Source organism: Corvus kubaryi, unplaced genomic scaffold (assembly GCF_017639235.1).
Source record: "Corvus kubaryi isolate FWS band 111438036 unplaced genomic scaffold, C.kubaryi_AGA036_p1.0 133, whole genome shotgun sequence".
Taxonomy (NCBI): domain Eukaryota; kingdom Metazoa; phylum Chordata; class Aves; order Passeriformes; family Corvidae; genus Corvus; species Corvus kubaryi.
The window spans coordinates 40,873,481-40,893,070 of NW_024580667.1; the positions used below are offsets into that span (position 1 = coordinate 40,873,481).

General features: G+C 36.7%; 1 long non-coding RNA gene across 1 annotated transcript; it reads right to left on the reverse strand.

Annotated features, from left to right (window-relative positions):
* Positions 1 to 1,922: 1,922 nt before the first annotated feature.
* LOC121666910 lies at positions 1,923 to 8,927 on the reverse strand. The gene is made up of 3 exons (XR_006016834.1): positions 8,801 to 8,927; positions 7,419 to 7,550; positions 1,923 to 2,844 (listed from the first exon to the last, which is right to left on the reverse strand). It is a non-coding gene; the product is annotated as an uncharacterized LOC121666910 (long non-coding RNA).
* Positions 8,928 to 19,590: the final 10,663 nt, after the last annotated feature.

The following is a 19,590-nucleotide window of genomic DNA, read 5'->3' on the forward strand; positions in this document are numbered from 1 at the left end:
TGAAGTATGTGTATGCCAAAGCATCTAGCAAGAAGAAGACTATTTCATACACCTTAGCACTGAAACCCCAAGTTTAGTTTCTTACAAAGGTTCTTAATAATGTTCTCCAGGATAACAAGCCATCTGGATGTAAGAAATGCCTGAATTAAAGCTACAATATAGTAAATAACATAGAGAATGATAGGTAGAGAACATGTGGTGAGAGATCATTGAGGAGAAGATTTAGTTACACTTCAGTTGAGTCTAACAATTGCACAGCAAATGATTCCTGGCCTTTGTTAAAGAAAATAGACTGGACTCCTTTATTTATCCAAGAATGTAAATAGAGAAGTCTATTGGACAGATGGAAATCCTGCAGCATTTGAAAGAGTGGAAAATTCTATAGGGCTTCTAGTGATATACCTGATAATATTAATGGAGCTGGCACTGAGATACAAAATAGCCTGAGTGAAAGAAATTCTAACTGTTCTTGGTACCTTAGACAATAAGGCTGAAAGTGTTTGTAGATATGTCCAGTACTAAGAACACAATAATTTAGAAGGAAATCCATACACCAGTTTTGTGCCTGTATGACATAGCCAGCGCAGTAGATATGTAAGAGCAGCATGGGTCAGCTACTCACTGTTTGTAAAGAACCACTTCTAGCATGTCACAGTTATAAGGTGTCAGGGAATGTCACAACAGTATCACTTAATATGTTACTGGAGCTGTTTCCCTCTTTTTATCTTTTCACTTCATGAATTTTCAAAAGTATGCTTTTTGCTGTTCAGATAATCACAGTTTAAAACCTCAACCATTAAAACAAAGTAAAAAGACATAAACTGCTTTGAGGTGTACCACAACCTCTCCGCTTTACTTGGAGATTAATCAATGATGGAAGCTTACCCAAATTTCTGAGCAGGCTCATTTAGAAGTTTTAGGCTCTGGAAAACATTTTATTTGATAGTAACTCAATTTTTATACATAACTACCCTTTAAAATACACAAACCCTTTAAATTTCATCACTAAATTTACCTTTAGTTCTAAAAGTAAAATAACCATTTATTTTTAATTAAATAGAAGTGATTCACTAATTAGAGCAGAAATTACATTGCCTTCTTACACTTTTTCTTCACTGTAGCTATTTGTTTTGCCCTGTCTTTATCAATATTGCCTGCTCTCAGTTCTGTGGTACATTAGGTTCTAGCATCTCAAGTGCTGTCACTTATCTTCCTGTTTCACACACTGCCAAACTCCTGAGGTTTGCAAAATAAATGGAAAATGCATGAACAGTTCCTTATTTTCTAAAAATGCAAACAGAAGTAACAATGTATCAAATTGCTTTTGAACAACGGTTCAAAGGGAAACTTTGAAATGAGATTCAATTCTGACATAAAAAATAGAAAACATTTTGTTTCTTTCAAAGTACTATTTATAAAAAATATTTTTTCAATATTTACAATAAGATTCCTCTGTGACTTAAACTCTTTATGCTAGCTGCCTATAATTTCTCTAGTATTAGCAGAGAAAATCACTTCCAGAATTGAATTATTCCTATTTGAAGAGAGGTATATAACATTTCTATTTTAATGAAAGGAATACATATAAAAAATTGGACCTTTATAGATATCAGAAATATGGAATAATAATAATTTAACCCAGATTTTATTAAAAGTCACAGCCCGGAGAACTAGATTCCCTTTCATTGCTAACAACTTGAGGTGTTTCAATTATGCAAACATTCTCGTTGTGGATACGTATTTTTGTTCGTTAGAAAATAATTTTGTTACAATTAACCTGTACTTTATTATTTTTTTCTTGCATAATAATTCCAAGGGCGTACTCACAGTTGTCATAAACTGTTTCTAAAGCTATAAATTGAGTTCCTTTTCTGGAGGAATGCATACTTTTTACATAAAAAAACCTGTTTCATATTCTGCAGCTTGAAAAATGACTGTGTGCTTGATAAAAAGCCTTATACTGAATTGCCTACAAGATAAAATGGTGCCTTTTTAACATTTAAGACCTTCAACAGTAGTTGTCTGAAGAATTGAAATATTGATCCTATTCTTACAGCTATTTTGTGTAAGTGTTCGGCAGCATGCAGTAAATATCAGCCACTAACAACATCTACATCTGAATTTAGGATACTTTGAGTTATCTTTTATTGACAATTGTAAATAAAGATACTATCCATAATCTCTACCACCAAAAAATCCAGTTGATGTGCTATATCTTAATATTATGGATACCTTAACAAGAATCAAAGTAAAAACCATCTTAACAAATTCTGACTATTTCTAAGGGATCTGAAAAGAGTGATACAATAACTTTATTAAAATGAACAGATGAGATGTTAGATAGCAATCATAAGATCCAGAAGTAGAAAAATTAATAATATAGATTTTACAACAAAGAGTAAGAGATACTTCAAAGTCCAAAACGTTAGTTTTCGTCCCTTTTCTCCTTTCTTGTTTGCCCAAGTCCTGCTTCCACTCTTGAACATGGAAACAGATTAATTTCTGCCTTTGACAAAACACATTTGTAATCTACAGATTACATGATCCAGTTTATTAACCACCATAGGCTGCATTCTGTTTCTTTTCAAAACCTAATTTGTACCTATATTTTCAGTATGTAGGCTAAAGTATGATAAAATTGAGTAAGCAAAACATTTTTGTGTCTGGCAGAGAACAAAAAGTCAACTCACAGCAAACATGGAGGTAGGCTTCAGTTGTTCAAACATCAGTCTCTAGAATAATTTCAGACTTGATAGAATACCCTGCCTGGTCTCCAGCTTTTCTACTCCAGATAAATGTGTCCAATCTGCAGTTCTATGCAGATGACTTGGTGTTCTAGAACACCTAAAGTAATAATAAATAACAAAAAAAAAAAAAAAAAAAAAAGAAGTTTTTTTTAGCCAAATGAATCCATGGGAGCTGATTCTTTGAGATTTGTATATCTACAGAGATTTATATATCTATATATCTAAGGGTTCTACTCAATTATCAATACACAGGTGCTTGATGCTTTTAGAGGTATCTAGTATACCTGAGACATATCAATGCTGTGGAGCTAGCAGATACTCTTGGGATAATTTGTCTAAATGGATAGATAGGTACGTAGATAGGTACGAAGATAGGTAGGTAGGTAGGTAGATAGATTAGATAAATAGATAGATAGGTAGATATAGACATAGATATATGGATATATATATATGTATGAGAATAACAAGTTAGTGAAACCTATCTCATTCTAGAGATCTACCTGGAGTCAACACTGAATACTGTGGGATAACTCAAATAATGGCAATTTATGAGCAGGAAAGTGGATTGAAACCTGACAGACAGGATAAGAAATAACTCCAAAATAAGATTCCTAAATCTGTGTGTCTATATGTGGGTATTAAAGGTCTCATTATAATTAATGGAAATGTAAGCCTCAATTCAGTTACCAACTGTATGCTTCTAGGGCCAATTGCCATATCCTAAAGTACCTGAGATATCTACACTGAGCTGGCCTATATGCCAGAGGTCTTGAAGATGCATGCTCTTCTGGAGCAGAAACAGAAACCATGTCTATGATTTGGAAAACTTTTTTGTTCTGGGATAGCTAACTTAATCTCACTCCTCTGAATGAGAGTGCCTCAGTGGATGATGAGTTACTAAACCTCTTTAGGAATTAGTTACACTCAGTGTAACTATATCATTGTCCATGATATTCATTGAATCATAGAATAGTTTGAGTTGGAGGGCACCTTTGAAAAGCTATTCAATATCAATCCATCTGCAATGAGCAGGGACAATAGGAAGGTGGGGAATAATGGGAGTTCAGATTTCTGCCTTACATGTCTGCAGCTGCATGTAGATCCCTAAATATAAATGTCTTGATCCTTACTATATTTTGCAATAAGCCATGAGTGAAAATGTTTCACCAAAGCTGAATGGTAACTAAAACACTTCACAGCTCCAGATACATATCAATTTAATAATGTCTGATTTCTACCGAAAAAAAACCAAACAGAAAACAAATACTCCAGCAGAGTGGGAATTTGAATGGTCACAATAGGTTCAGCTTTCTGAAAAAACTGTAACTGAGGTCTGGAAGGCAAAAAGAATACATTTATTTCTGTTTCAGTGCAGCTGAGGTATCTAGAATTGGAAGCAATTGCTACTGGCATGTTTCACCTCCTGGCTGAAAGAGGTGAAAGGTTAAAAAAACCTAGCCTGAGTGAAAGGAATTCTAATTGCTTTTGGTACTTTAGAAAAAAACTCCTCACCTTGACCATGTGGTCTGTAACAAACTCCAACCACACCATATTACTCATATTGACCTCTTGTCTCATCCTGACCAAAAAGCTTTCAATCCACCTGTCATCCATCCAGTACAAAACCTCTGTACGTTTGACTTGCTTCTTCAGAGGGCGACTCCCTGACCCTCATCTTCCCCACTTGTCTTTCCTGAAGGGACAGTATCCGTCCACTGCAGCACCCCTGTCATGTGAGCTGTTCCACCGTGTCTCAGCTACTCCCACAGCATTGCAGTGTGTCACCTAATGAGTTGCTCTAGTTACTCCTGTTTCTTTCTCAGGTAGTGTGCACTTGGGCATGTACATTTGAGACTGGTGTCCTTTTCCCCCAGTTTGCTGTTCCTGAGGTTTCTTTTAACAGTCTTTATGCACCCTTTGCTTTTCAACTTCATCAACTGTTCCCTCACTTAACTGTGTGTTTTCATCTCCCTCTGTCATTATTATTCCCAGCTAAAGTTCTTCTTGTGAGCTTCACAAACCTGTTGGTAGAGATGATTTTTCTGTGTTCAGTCAGGCACAGTCCATCTCTTCCTGGCAGTGACCAGTCCACAGGTAGCTCTAACTGGACCCTGATGCCCGTGACCCTTGTGTCCAGAACCAAACAGTCCCCCGATATCACTGCAGAATTATCATTGGTGCCCACATAGATGAGCAGCAAAAGGCTTAGTTCAAGAGTTGGACCAGTACCAGTGGTCTCTCCACAGCATTCCTGATCCAAGACCCTGTCAAGCAGCAATTGCCAGGCAGCAAGTCAGGTTGTGGATGGGGACTTCCATTTCCCACAGTCAGGAATCTCCCATAACTACCACCCATTGTTTTCTCCCGATACAAGTGTGTAGTTGAGACTTGGCCCACCGTGGTTCCTACCCAGGAAGAAGTTTATCCTCTATGTGTGATACAAAGACACTAAACCCATTCTGCAGCTGCAGCTTTGGGTGAAGAAGGAGCTGTCCACCTGCTACCAAAATTCACTTGCTCCCAGCTTTCACCACCCCAGGAATCACCATTTTCCACCTGAATGAGCACAGTCTCTGGTTGTTCCTCCTTCTGTGCAGCTTGAAATTTGGGTTCATATCTCTGCAGGGTCTCTTTAACGATCCTGTCAACCTCATTTTCATTTCTCCTGGTGCTGCACAGTCTGTTCATCTCCTCCAGAAGTTTTTTTTTGCTAGGTAGCACAGCTTCTCAGCCAGAGCACAGATGCAGGCGTGTGCACCTTTTTAACTTGTTTCAGTGGGAGACCTCTAGGTGCCCTGCAGCTCAGGCTTTGTCTGAGGGGAAGTCTCCGATGTGCTGGGATGGTTGCTGTTGTTGAGGCTTGTGTTTTGTGCCCTGTGGCACATCACAGCATATTGAGCAGTCCTGTGCTGTCCTCATTTGCTGCTGGCTCCCTTCCATATGCCCCTCTGCACAAACTGCTGTCCAAACTACTGCATTTGTGCATTTATGTTTGCCGTGCTCATGTTTGCTGGTCACCCCCACTTTAGCCTGCAGGGGTAGTGGCTAAGGGTACTGGGCAGGCAGATTTTGCTTTGGCTAGGTTTATCAGTTTACCAACAGCAAAATGACAGGCAGAGAAAAAGAACTCAAAAATTACTGCAGAGAAAGGTTTTTTGGTTTTTTTTTTTTAAGTAAAAATGACTTTTTAGAGTTCACTTTTAACACACTGGCACAGATCAGCATATTTGCTTTTACGATTTGCTCTGCTGTCTAGCCCCTCATTGCTTAACATCTGGGTTTGAGAATTTCAGATTTCCCCTTTGGAACCACCACAGATTTGCCAACCCTCAGAGGAATCTTTTTGAAGATCTGGCTGCAGAGGGAGACACCAAGGAGTGCTCTGCAGAGTACTTGAAACTGCAGAATCACAGAAGCCCAGAATTGCAGCAGGTGGGAAAGGCCTTCTGCAAATCACGCAGTCCAATCCCTTCTGCTCAGAGCAGGGTAAGATACTGCAGATTGCTCAAGGCCCTGCCCTGTAGGCTTTCAAAGGACAGAGAGACTCCACAGCATCTCAAGGCACCCCATTCAGTCTTTGGCCACCCTTGTGGTAAAAGTGTTCTTATGTTTAAGTGCAATTTCATCTATTTCAGTTTGTCTCTGTTGACTCTTGTCCTGTCACCTGTCAGAAGAGTCTGGCTTTAAATTCTTTGCTGCCCCTCATCAAGTGTGTATGCAGACTAATAGGGTGCCCGAATCTCCTTCTCTCCAGGCTGAACACTTCCAGCTCTCTTGTCTTGACTATTGCTTTAAGTCCTCAGTCAACCAGCTTAGGATGCCCATGTCTCTCTTGTGTTGGAGAGCCTGGACCTGGACTCAGAACACTAAATGTGATCTCAACAGGGGGAAAGACCACCTCTTCCCTCACAGGATGTGATGAAACACCACCTCAACCTGCTGAAAATGCTTTTCCTAATGCAGGCCAGAAGGCTTTTTGCCACAGGAGCATTTCTCCATGATTCCACTGCCATCAGATTGGATAAAGAAATTAGTCCCTGGGAGAGCTCTGCTGGGCATAAAGCTTGTTTTCAGTCTTTGCTGTTAGGAAACATAGACTGTGAGACTATGGGAAGGAGAAAAAGAAGAAAGGGAACACCTATAATTCACAGAATTCACAGAATTCACAGAATGTCTGGGTTGGAAGAGACCTTCAAGATCATCGAGTCCAACCCATGCCCTATCACCTCAACTAGATCATGGCATTGAGTGCCATATCCAGTCTTTTTTAAACACATCCAGGGATGGTGATTCCACCACCTCCCCAGGCAGTCCATTACAGCACTTTATCACCCTTTCTGTAAAAGAACTTTTTCCTAATATCCAACCTATATTTCCCTTGATGCAACTTGGAACTGTGCCCTCTCCTTCTGTCAGTTGCTGCCTGGTGAAAGAGGTCAACCCCCACCTGACTACAACCACCCTTCAGGAATCTGGTGTCTGGTGTCCCTGCATAACACAAGAAGGGTGGAAGAACCATTCAACAGAAACTCCTTACCTGAGAATGTGGGTAAAAAGCCCCTTTAAATCCCCTAGGTGTGGTCTATGTGCCATGTGAGACAGAGAGAAGGGGCTGAATTGCATAACATGCTGCCGAGTGGTGTAGGAGTAAAATGCCAGTAGGATCCTTACCTGTTGGGGCCTGTGCCATACAGTGTGCAGAGGAAATGTAATCATGGCAAAGCAAATTGCCAGCCTAGGGACAAGCTGCACCATGCCAGCTGGTTTCCGTGTCAGGCATTTAGTGCACTCATGTAGATGTGGCTATAAAACAAAATTCAAGTGAGCATTCAAAACATTTTATCGTTACCATCTTCAATATAGTTGTACCTTTCTTCAAAGAGCGAACAGGTCCTAACATAGCTTCCAAGGTTTACTCAATAGAAACTAATTTTTCTAAAAATATGAACACAATTTATTTTAGATGCCAACAGGGGTTTCTGATTGGAAAGGCAGAAATGTTTATTTTAGATAAGATTAGTACTATATTGAATTAGGTGATCTCTTGTATCCTATGGCAACAAATAAAAGACATTTTTTTAGGTAAAGTACATTTCTTTGAATGGAAAAAAATCGCGATGGATTTTAAGGAACATTCCTCTATGGAGGGTGATCAGTAGGCAGAATATCTAAGAACCAAACGTAACAAACATTTTCAGATAAAAAATTAATACATTGAATTTGACTGAAGGGCACTGGTAAGCTGGAAAACCTTGAGTTTGTGTATAGTCAGCCATGCTAGCTAAATGCCAGAAGGGAATTCCTGAGTGAGCATACTAATTTCTTCATGGATTTGCAATGATCTATTTCTTACAGAATTGCTTTTTTTTGTTTGCTTATCTCCATATAAACAAGGAATGAATAACTGTTCTTTTTTTATTTTTAACTTTCAGTCCCTATGCATTGGTGTGCTTAAATTACTTGGCAAGTATCCCACTGCCAATTCAATGTGGCTGTGTACTGTACTGTTGTTTCTGCTTTTGAAAATACAAAATAAATCTCAAGTCAAAAACATGCAATATTTAGACAAGATGTAAACAAACTGCTGTGATTTATTGGAAATGCCTTCCACAAGAATAATCTTGGGCATCCCATATGTAGGGGTTTAAAGGGAGCATACATCTGGCTGCATTAGTCTTTAGTTTATATATTTAACGTGTATTTTTCCATGAGAAGTTTCCCACAGCCAGTTCCTATGTATGCATTCAGTTTAAGATAAAGAGCTGGGCATTTTATGCAACTATTATAGTGTATGAAAATTCATATTTGTATGTGTTAATAAAATGTAGTCTCCTTTTAAATTCCGAAGGAAGAGATTAGCAGGACTACATTTATTTTTGACTAGTCCGAATCTATGATTAACTTGGCAATATATACATTAATGTGAGCTGCTGATCTTGTGCATGCTGGTGGCAGTTCTTATCGAGCATCACTCTTGCCTGCTTTGTTAGAATACTTCCTTCTGAAGATGGATCACCTTTTTTTTTTTTTTAAAGTGACTGAAAGGAGCTCACCTTTGGTGAGGTGCCTCTTTCATATTGGCTTGTCCACTTAGTGATGTGTCTTCAAAGTGCCTTTTAGCACAGCTGGAGATGTAGTCCATGTTAACAGGATTTCTCTGTTTTTTGAAATGTGGGTCAACCTATCTGAAAAAATAGATTAGAACTCTTCAACATTTTTTTAAAGCATGTTTCAGGAGCTGGGGAGGAAACTGGAGGTGAAAAAGACTTTGATTAAGCTGGTTGCCTATTTTTTGTTATTTCTTATAAAGCAGCTATTATGTATTGACAATAGCATTTTCAGTTCTACAAATCAAAATTATTTAATAACTTTATAAATCCGACAATTGTTTGTGAGGATGTAAAAATCCTGTCATCTTTGATGAAATGTTACCTGTTTGTTGAACTAAACATTACACATTAATAGACTAGAGGGGAAAAAATTAGATCCTTCCCAAAACTGGCAAATGTTTTTGGCACATTTTTAAAAATCAGAATTAAAAAGGAACTGACATATGTATTTGAGCATCTAAATGTTCACATTGGTATACAATATATCAATATTTTGCAGTATTGTTTTTTCACAATTAAGAATATATGAGTGTAACAAAATCAAATATTCTGTACTGGAAACGCTGAAATCAGGGCTTATGATGAATAATTAATTCTTTACTTTGTGCATTTCTAGCCATTCTTTTAATAGCTAATAGGATTACATGGACTGGAAATTTTTCTTATAAATTAATCCATATAATGCTTTCTAGTCTAAGCTAGATGTGCAGGTTGTCTCTATAGCCATTTCAAAAAGAAATCAGAGGGACTCATTTGCCTTTATTAGATGTATACATCTTTAGACAGTTAGACTGGAGTAGATGTTCATTTTCCACATGACTAAAGCTAAGTAAGATAAAATGTTACATTTTTTTAAAATTATTTTTATTATTTCTACTCACCACCCCCCCCCCCAGCAGTTCATTTCTTCACAGAGCAAAATAGTGTTCTAAAAAGAAATCACAGCGTCAGAGGGAAGGAGTTATTTCTAAGTATGATTTCTGTCTCACTTACTGAGGAAGTTGGATTTCCAGTAGTAAATATGGTAGGGGACTACAAAGAGAAAATAAAAAGTGCTTACAATTTCAGGTTTGACAACCTGTTCCTCCCACCTTAATACAAACACTGTTGTTTGATCATCTCTCTAGATTTCACTGCTTGTCTTACTGGAGATCTCATTGTTGCTGCCAGTACAGACTGTGCAAATTATGTGAAACATAATTGGGCTTGGCAGATATTTTGTGTTATTGACATGACATGTATTCTTTGTGTGGTTCAGGAGTATTACTCCACACTTGGTATGATCTTATCCCAGGGAATGAAAATTTCTGCAGCTGAAGCACAGCAGTGTCCCTCTTATGGCATATCTTCTAAGTCAGGGTAGTCAAGGGGGATCTCATTGATGATTCGTGTGACTGCTGCAAAATGGCTGAATGAACAGAAAGTATAGCAAAGTGAAAGATTTTCTTCAGTGACTTAAGAAAATTCAAATGCTCAAATGGATATCAAGCCCTTATCATGTGCTGCATGGTCAGTTTGAAGGCTGGGACTGAAAAATGCTGGAAAATTGAAATGTTTGCAAATAATATACAGTCCCATTAACACATCAAAATAGTTTCAGGCTGGCTGCACACAATTTTTTGATGATATTAACCTAATTTTCTCTATTATTTGCAACTAAAGAAAGAAATTAGCTATAATAATACCACTTGGGCTTACCAGTGATTATTGAATTATACATTAAAAATTTCTAAAGGAATTTTTATGTTTAATTACAATATCAAAAATTACACACTTTGATATCTTACACCTTAGTCATGAGACCAAATGCAGGACAAATTTTCCCCATCCCATTTGGAATTAAACTACAAAAAATTTTTTTAAATCCTGTGCAAGAATTTCTGATCGTGTTGAAGCAAAGATTTGCATTTGTTGGGTTGAGTACGTACAGAGGATAATTTCACTAAATGATATATAATCATCTACCATAAAGAGGAGCACAGTGATCTGCATTTCCTTTTTGTTTAAAGCTTGTGCTTTCCTAACAGTGTTACTACATAAGCAGCTGACAGAGTTTCAATTCAAGTTTTATGTTTTTTCCACACTGTTTGTTTATCTATTAGCGAACATATATATATTTATATATATGTGCTACATTACCTGCTTACAAATATAGACACAGATGTTCAGACACAACATTTAAAAAACGTCTGTTATTATTTTGGTTGATTAGGCTATATGCAGGCATTTTGTAATAAGATTACAAAGATAATTACAGAATAATTTTCTTTTCAACCATAATTAGCCTATATTTCAAGTTAATCATGATACATCTTGCAGAATGTTTACATTGTCAGAAACATACACTGATAAGCTTCAGATGTAAGAACACAGCTAATTGCCCTATGCAAAAAATATGAAATATTTCTGTGTTCTTTTTCTTTAATTTTAGTGTCTTTTTTTTCCCCTGTGAATTGGTGTAGATACTTTCCCCTGGAGGCAAGTGAACAGTTAAAAAGCTTTGAACTCAGTGTTTTTTAAGGCTTTTAATAGGATTTCCTAAATATTCAAAATTAATATGTGCAAAGCAGGCTTACGAGGCAAATTCTCTGCAGCCCCCGACAAAAACTCTTGGGGGTTTTCTGTATATTTTGTAAACTGGTGTAGACTCAAAAAAGATCAATGACTTGACATTCTTTGACTATACAGCAAATTATTCTGCAAGGATTCTCTTGTCACTCAATATAAAAAGGCTATCAATTCAAGAAAATTTCTTCAGTTTCTCTAGATGCATATGAAATCTGAAAAAAAATCAGTTTGCGTATTCAGGAAGGGGTTTCTGGTGAAAACTTATGTTTCTAAAGAATACAGCCCATTTCCTCAGTAAAAGAAAAAAAAAAAATTCTGACGCTTATCTCAAGTGGTTATTTTGTCTGGCTTTCTTTTGCAAGCATAAGGAAAAGGAAACTTTTAGGTTTATATATTTCCCATAAACATATGGGAAAAACCTGAAAATCAGTGATTTTGATTTTGTGATACAAAAACATGCCTGTTACCATGATTTTGAAGTCAAACAGACAACTGAATGCAGATTATCCATACTGCTCTGAAGCAAGGTTCAGGAGGAACAAAGCAGCAGGCATCACATACAAATGCACAGGCACAGCTCCAAAAAAGGCAAAAACTGTAGCAGAATTAGAGCTGATGTGTTTTCTAAACAGGGGGCTGCTGTGGCTAACTTGGCTATTACCTAATTTAAACTGTGAGTCGTAGAAGGTACATGGCCCTTACATGCTTCTTGCTGTTGCAATGGGATCACTCATGCCTGGCTGTATGACACCAAAAAGCAGTATCAGCAGGAAGAGTTACTCACTGGCATTGAACTGTTCCTTTTTCCATCTCTTATGGTGCATGAGCTCTATGGCAGCACTGCATAGGAACCAACACATTTGAGAAAAAAAGACTGATTTCATAAAGCCCATGAATCTATTACCATAGAACAGAGCCATGAGTTTTCCCACTATTTTGAATAAAGTTATATGGAGAATAAGAGCCTTCTCTCTCAAGCAGAGGATGGAAGATTCAGTTGCCTGGTTGAGAGATCCAAGCAGAATCCTGCCCTGATAAAGTCTGTACTCCTTCATCTGTCAATTTATTCAATTTTTGTCTTTAATTTTCATTAGTGAAAACCTTTGGCTTTTTCTCATAAGAACGAATAATAAGGATAGAGACAATCATTAAGACACTTCTCCCACATGGAAGAGTTTTCCACAACTGCTAGTCTTGCCGGATTTATTGCTAATATACTTCCACCTGTATGACCACTGAAAAAGTAAACTGGAGATGAGGAAAAAACCTGTTGCTAGTTGGCCCTTTTTTCCCCTACACATGGATAATAGTACCATTCCACTCTAAATTCCACTCTATCAGAGGTCTTGTACTGCTGGTAATACTCTACCTACTTGTATTCTTAACCCTCTATTAGAGAGAAAAAAGGAAGTATAAGGATATAAAAAGATTCAGATAAGGTCACCCAGGAGGTCAGTAGCAGACATGAGGCTGTCATCTGGTGTCCACTGCATCTGCATTACAGTTTCAGTTCAGATTAAATATGGTCCAGTCCATGTGACCAGATTAGAGCTCATCATAAGTGAACCCTCTAAAGCTGCACAGAGGTGACATTAGGCAACAACCACTTTTCTCTACAGATTCATTTCTATTGCAAAGCAGAAGATGTTAATATATTTGTTGGTTCCATGCACTCGGACACACTAAATAAAATCACAAACCTCCCCATGTAAACCACAACATGAAAACAACAATTATATGCACCCCTCTTTGTGACATACAGTGTCACATACTTCATACCAGGTTTGGGTTTTGTATTTACTGCTAGTCAATTAGAATACATAATCTAGTGTAATCTTACCTTTTCAGCCAGGATTGCCTCTGATAAAGGTCTAGGAAATGTTGTTAGTAGAGAAACAGAAACTTCCACAGAAAGATTTCTAAAATTTTAAGAGCTATCTCATCAATTGTGTTCCATCTTCTTATTTCCAAGGCACAGAGGGCTTTCCAGTGATAAAAATATACCTATGAGGGAATAAAGAAAAATGTTAAAATTAAGCATGGTCTTTTATCATCTTCTTATCTTAATATTTCGTCTGTGACTTGCAAAGCTTTGAGACATTTGCATGAGGATATTTCAGGCGATGCATTATTGCACCCTAAGCAACTGTTATTCAACCTACACAAATCTGAAATTTGAAAATCAGCTATACTATTAATATCCAATCTATACTGATGTACTGGGTTTGTGCTATTTTGATAGTGGCGGGGCTACAGGGTGGTTTCTGTGAGAAGCTTCTAGAAGCTTCTTCCCCCATGTCTGGCAGAGCCAATTGCAGTGAGCTCCAGGACAGACCTGCTGCTGGCCAAGGCTGAGCCGATCAGGAGCGATAGCAATACTTCTGTATAATATATTTAAGAAGGAAAAAAAAGCTATTGGGCATAGGTAATTGTGGCCAGAGAAGAGCAGAGTGAGAACATGTGAGAGGAACAACGCTACAGACACCAAGGTCAGTGGAGAAGGACATGCAGGAGGTGATCCAGACACCAGAGCTGAGATACCCCTGCAGCCCATGGTTAAGGTAATGGCGAAGCAACTGGGCCCCTGAAGCTCATGAAGGTCCATGGGGATGCAGAGATCCTTCTGTAGTCTGTAGAAGAGACCCACAGAGCAGGCAGATACCTGATGGGAGACTGTGAACTGTAGGGAACCTGTGCCACAGATCTGTAAACCTGTGGAGAGAGAAGGCCTGGCACAGTTTTACTGGTAGGATTTGTGACCCCGTGGTGGACCCATGCTGGAACAGGCTGTGCCTGAAGGACTGCACCTCATGCAGCTCATGGAGAGCTGTTGCCCATGGGATGGACTTACATTGTAGAAGTTCATGCAGAACTGTCTCTCATGTGAGTGACCCCACAGTGGAGCAGGGAAACAGCTCCTCTCCCTGAGCATCAGCGGGAACAGTGTGTGATGAACTGACCATAGGCCCCATTCCCTATCTCCCTGTGCCGCTTGAGGGGAGGATGTAGAGCTTGGGAAGGAGGAAGGTGTTTTTTAAGACTTATTTTACCTCTCATTGTCCTGCTCTGATTTTGTTAGTAATAAATTAGATTAATATCCCAGAGCTAAGTCTGTTTTAACTATGATGGTAATCAGTGAGTGATGCCTCCTTGTCCTTATTTCAACACATGAATCCTTCATTATATTTTCTTTCTCCTGTTCACTTACAGAGGGGAGTGATAGAGCAGTTTTGGTGAGTGCCTGACATCCATCCAGGGTCAACCCACTACAGTTGAATATTAACTGATGTCTAAATTAGATACTGACTTTAAGAAGAGATGGAATATACATTCATTATTAGTTTGTGTAAGTTCTGTTAATTAAAAAGAAAAAAGAAGATATTTAAAAGCATTTAAGTATCTAGAGTAAATGTCAAGGCTACTTTTAAGTGGGAAAAAGTCATTTTAAGATGAGTTTTGTTAGCTTCAAAACACACATAAGATCGTTGATTAATTTTTAAAAAAACCACAAGTTCATTAAATTGAAGTGTTTTATTCTATATCTTATACAATATTTTCCTTGGGAAAATAATTTTGTTGTAATTTGAAAATTTTAAATATTTGTGCATGAACAAGATATAGTAAAAATATGTCAGATAAAAATGAAATAAATGCAAGTGATGAGATTTATCAGATCACTGAAAAAATACATTATGAAACTAAGCTTTCATGAAAACAATAGTTACTGAAATCCACACAGAGTGAAAAAGATGTCAGTACCAAAAGTGAGTAGCGTACATTCAACTCAAAGGGAAAAGACTGGCAAAAATTCAGGAAAAAAATGTGCTAGTGGCTTTACTATTATTCATGGACTGACATAAATACTCCTTTCGCAATTCCATGTACACACAAAAAGATTTGTAAAAAGGCTAACTCACTAAAAGATACAAATGAGTGCAAAGAGAAGAGAGCTATGTCATTTCCTCTTCATTTGCTATTTCATCCTTCTGAGAAGGTTATCCTCATCAAGAGACTGTAACAAGATTAAATGCCATCCCTCAGTGTTTGAGACAGATGTGACACATTTTCAGCTTAGAAAGAAAATGGGCTGACCATTTCAGTGGGATAGAGATTCCCTGAGGGACAGGATCTATTAAAACAGTTGACAAAATAAAAGATTTGATGGCCAGAAGCAAAGACTCACACAGTACGTGCAATATGTACTATTTTTCCTATGTGCAGAATCATGTTGGCAGGAGGCAGTGTCAGCCCAGCCTTACTGGTACTGGTATGTTATAGACAAAAAAGGAAGGTTATGTGTCTGAGCAAAGTCTGCACAGCTGAATTTCACACAGCTGTGTGTTACTCTTGTCTCTTCTTTCTAGTGAGACTGAATCAGGCATTGCAGCATGAAATTTCTTGTCCGGCAAGGTGAATGTTGTACACACTCGGGTAGAAATGTATTTTTATCAAGGATAACTAATAGGTTTTTCTCTAAATAATTTATTTAAATAATATATGAAATATTGTAAGAGATTGAGTTCTTAAAGTAGATTACTGAAGTACTTGTGATTGCCTGCCTTTTGTGTTCACCAGGGTATGTACACATTTCTTCATAGGAGATACATCTAGAATAAGAATTCAATGGATTTGGAAAGATCAGTTTCCCTAAACCTAAATTTAACCATATATTAAGGGCAAGTGTACCTGGAGATGTTCAGTTTGACATGTAAATTAAGAAAATAATTAAAATAATTATTATATGTTTATAATTGTTATAATAGTATACAATATACAAATAATTATTGTATAAACATAAAATTATGGAAATTAACTACAGTGATTTATGTCTATTATGTAAATTATATACAGACACGAAGATCCACAGGAAAGTGAAGCCCGAGCTGTTTATACTTTTAAAGATTTACATCTTACCATGAGCATTTTCCTGGTCTATGATGCTTTTACCTGTTACTCTACTTCAGCCCTGCAGCCTCAGCTATGGAGTTTATGCCACTATAATTTTATGACCAAAGTGTTATACAGCCAGCCAAAATAAGACCTCTATAATAATATAACCCTTTATAATATAATAATAACATTTTAACTGAGGCTTTTGATTGTGTGTCTGAAGAGGTAATATGAGCCAGGGCATAGAACATTGAAAAATAGTCCGAGAGCAGGTGCCCAGGTTTTTATACAGCTGACAGTATGCTTTAGCCATTAGCCAAGACAAAAATCCTGCCTGTTTAAATTTCCTCTCTGACTCATGAACCATAATTAAAAGATTCAGTCCTGCACCTATTGAAATCAGTGAAATGACTACCAGTAATTTCAGAGGCCAGTGAATTAGGACCTAAATTCTCTCCTGCTCTCCTGGGACAAAGGGCCATATGGCAAGCTGACTGCTCTTGCTCACAGTCCTACCTTGGAGAGAGAAGAAAAGGCTATGTGATCAGACATGGGTACTCTGCACCTGCTCCCTTCTTTTTCAGCACCGCTTCAGAGTCGAAGCTGCTTTCATGGCTGCCGAGTACAGGAGGTGGAAGAGAGAAAGAGAAATAATGGCTAGCTGTATCTTTTCACTGTCATCACAATATTATGCATTTTATTCAGAGATACAGAATACACAGCTCAGATTTCCTGAAAAATAATTCTTTTAGTTTGGCCTTGTGGTTGTATCTGAAATGTTTTCTTTTTTATATGTTTCTATTGACTTCAAAAAAATTTAGATTTTGTCCTAATTCTAATGCTGAATTATATGATATTTTCTAATTCTTCAGCTGCATTTTTTAATTTTGAATTTGCTAGTGTTTTCTTGCTTTGAAAAATAGAATGATATGTCATGATTATGATAGTAGAGTTTTTTTAATGGCTATGATTCTATGGAAAATATTTCACTATTATACTTGAAGACTCAATTTCTTCTTTATATGCAAGATGCCAACACTGATTAATCTTAATTTAAAGAAAATACTAGAGTTTTAATATTTAAATGAAATCTAGTGCTATAAGACTTATTGTATGTAGAACAAGGCAAATTAGTCACACAGTATTATTTTCTGAAATATATTATCTAATACCACAAATTAAGTATTGTAGGGCAAGATACTCTTAGGATTTTATTTTTCTACCTGTTGAATAAATGTTGTATTTGATTGATATAATATAGGTTTAAATCAGCATAATAAAAGTAGCAACAAGAAAAATCTAGGCCAGCTTATATTTTAGATTCATTATGTAGTTGAAAGAACACTTTGCCAAATATTACAGGGACTCAGATGACTTCAGGTGAAAGCTGCTAGTGAAAATACACATTTAGTAAGCCAATCACAAAATTATGCAACCCAGAAAGTTTAGATATCTGTATTTCCTTCACGAAGCTATTACTTTTCCTAAAAAAATTAAAATGCAGAGCAGTTTGAGCTTGAAAATTTTTGGAAAAAAACCCAATAATCCCCCAGAAAAACTCCAAACCAAACACAAAACTAAACCACAGCATTATACCTTAACAATAGGCATAATCTTGAAGATATGCAGCATCATGAATTTAAGAATGTGGCACAAAACCCAAAGGGCAAGAAAAGTCTGTTAAAATACTGTGGGGTAAATAGTTCTATTTAAGTATATCCTTAGTTATGGGAGATGCAGAACCTGCCTGTGGCAGCTTCCAGAAGGAATTTTGTTTCAGGCAAATAAAATCCGCCTTTAAGTTTTGAGTTGAGAATAGGAACATACAACTTTTCTACCAACCAGTTAGAAGGATCTAACTTGATCCTTCCTTCATCTCATTTTTTCTTCAGAGAACCTCATACCAAAAGCAATGAGAAGACTGTCCCAGCTTATCCACACTGTCCGAGATGCAAAATGCCTTGAAATTTGTCAAAGAAAACATATGAATCAAACACATGAAAAGTCACCAAAACCTCTTGGAAAAAAATAATAAAATGAAAGAAAAATAGAAAGAAAGTAAGTCAGTTGTATGGCACCAAATTATTTGCTGACTATTCTGCCATTTCTTTAAATAAAAATGATAAAATGATAAGCCCTTTTTACATTTGGATCACCCTTTACAAATGGAAGCATATCTTTCACCACCGTCTCAGTTAAAGTCAATAGAAATCAAGAGAAATTAATGAAGTTATGCACATTACCATACCAGTCTTCAGTTTTATTTTTGATACACTGCCCCCAGATATTATCATCTTCAAAATACTAGAAATTACAAAATTCCAAGACAAATAAACTTGCAATGCATTGGCATTCCTGTAGTAATTAATCTTTCTAAGTGTCAAACCCAAAGCAATTTCTTTACCAATATTTTATCTTTTTTCTTCCTGCTAAAAAGTTGAGAAAATAAATATTTTAGGAAAGCTTTATTATTAGGTTATTCAAAATTCAACTTAGCACTTGAAGCACCTTATGTGTCTTTTGTCCAATTGACATATCAATGTGACTCCAACATATCCTTTCTCTCTCCATCAGAGTATCTGTAGTGAAATTTAGGTCAGCTGTAACAAAAAGTTTCTGCTTTCCTGAGCCATAGGATCTGTTCATTCTATTGCAAATTATGTCATGCTCTCATGAGTTGCAGAAAGAAAAACCTGTCCTGTCTGGTTTTTTTTTTTCATTGTTTTTTTGTCCTCTGTTTCTCTCTATATACCTGTATTTCATTTTATAGTTCCCAAAACTTTAACAAAGCTAAAAAAAGATATGCAAATTCTCATTGCAACTCAGTGGAACAATTTTCAATCATTTGAAATAAACTATTAGTAGTCTTCGATGAAAATACATTTCTTCCTAAGTGTATATGACATTCACCTGCCAGACAAGAAATTTCATGCTGCAAGTCCTTTCTTCTCTCCTTTCTCTGAATGGGCAAACTCCTCAACTAGTACCTCTGAAGTAAGAGTCAGAATCAAGTCCATTAGGTGTTTTACTAATATTACTTATAACACACATTTGAAGAACCAAAAAATAATTATTTATGCTCATTTAGACAATACATCAAAGATATTGAATTTAGGTCTATATGTGTGCAGTTAGATAATATTTTTATGCAGTGAACATATTTGAATCCTAACACGTTCAGTACACCAAGAAATTTCTTACATACAACACAGAGTGCAAAGAAATTCTGAAACTAAATATTTATATGTATTCTGAACTAATTTAAAGAAATAATA